Below are 1,502 nucleotides of genomic sequence, written 5' to 3'. Positions count from 1 at the left end.
CAGACTCGGGTGGCTCATTGGCTCACTCCATCTACACTATAAACGTCAGGGAGGACTGCCTATTGTAGATACAGGCCTGCTGAAGATAGCCAGCATCTTGGATTTCTTTAACCGAGCCTGTTTCATTCGTCATTTGCCTGAGAAAAAGTGACCTCCGTTAGTCAGGCTAGTTTTGCCCGATCACTTGGTCAGGCTATTTAAAGGTATCGGGGTCAAGTGACTTTTGAGCATGGACAAGTGAAACGTAAATGTACTTGTCCCAAGGCAAGTGCCTCAAAAAATGTATATCAAGCCCTGCAATCCAGTGGCGAGAGATATATGAGAACCTGACCGACACGCCAAGTGTATTATACCCGGGAGACGTTTGTCCTTTTCAACCGACGGGCAGTTGAACCTGTGTGACGTCGTTCTGACGTAGGGTGAAATCTGGCCTATATTAGATATTCTCTGCTAGCTGTGACTTACAGTACGGGGAAATTCCCCCGAGGCAAGCAGGGTGAAGTGCCTTGCCCAAGGATACAATGTCATTTGGCACTATCGGGAATCAAACTGACAACCCTCTGATTGGTAGCTCGATTCCCTAACCGCTCAGCCAACTGATCCCACTATGGACAAATATATTAAGCTACAGTTATTTGTGGATCTCATTTGGGTGCTTTTTAAAACTTTCTCTAGCTAAATAGTAGGGATGGGAATCTTTTGGTACGTCACAATTGGATTCGAATCGATTTTTGAGGTCACAAATTGGATTTTTAGTGATAAAAAATAAAATAATAGCTCTCCCTTCATCTCTTTTCAACACTCTCCAACCCTAACTCTAGACTTTAAACCTAACTAGTCACCAGCCTGAACTAGTCTTGAATCCTAAGTTCTAACGAGACCCAGAATTATAATTTGACCGTGTATCTTACCTTTCACTACTAACTACTGCTAACTCACAAATAACTACTGCTAACTTACTACTGACTGCAACTAACTCACTAGTATTACTAACTCACTACTAACTACTGCTAACTCACTACTTTTACAAACTACTAACTACTTCTAACTCTAACCCTAACTCTCATATTTCAGTGATGCTGTTAATTTAACACTCGGAGTAGTGACGATGACGAGAGTGGAACTTTATCAATATATTTAAAAAGCAATAAAGAGAACTTCTAACTACTACTGACTCAATACTGACTACTAATACTCAAATAATAGTAACTAGTAACCATGAGCTGCAGTTCAACAACTGTAACGTAACTTTATATAACATCACTGTCAATCACATGGTTTCTTTCTGACTTACCTTCTCTTTATCTTTCAGAAGTTGTCCTCTTTCTCTCGTTCTCTCTCTCTCTCTCTCGTTCTCTCTCTCTCCTAGGTCTGTTCTGCTCTCATTGTCTCTTGTCGTTGACCCTGCTGTCCTCTCGTCCTCTCCTCCTCTTGTCCTCTTGTCCTCTTGTCCTCTTGTCCTCCTCTCGTTCACTCGTTCTCTTGTCGTGTGTGTGGGTGTT

At 41.9% G+C, this 1,502-nt stretch overlaps 1 protein-coding gene across 2 annotated transcripts in view; it reads right to left on the bottom strand.

The window, feature by feature from the left end:
* The window catches only part of vav1 (vav guanine nucleotide exchange factor 1), a 12,870-nt gene extending 11,368 nt beyond the window's left edge, over nucleotides 1-1,502 (bottom strand). For both annotated transcript variants that reach the window (XM_084684948.1, XM_084684949.1), the window contains exon 1: nucleotides 1,295-1,502. The gene's annotated coding sequence lies outside the window, so the exon portion shown is untranslated. The remainder of the gene's footprint in view (nucleotides 1-1,294) is intronic.

This window comes from Hypomesus nipponensis, chromosome 21 (genome assembly GCF_054491055.1).
Source record: "Hypomesus nipponensis isolate SF chromosome 21, ASM5449105v1, whole genome shotgun sequence".
In the NCBI taxonomy this organism is placed as follows: Eukaryota; Metazoa; Chordata; class Actinopteri; order Osmeriformes; family Osmeridae; genus Hypomesus; species Hypomesus nipponensis.
The sequence above is the reverse complement of the archived record's forward strand: the minus strand, read 5'-3'. Positions and strand labels throughout refer to the sequence as shown.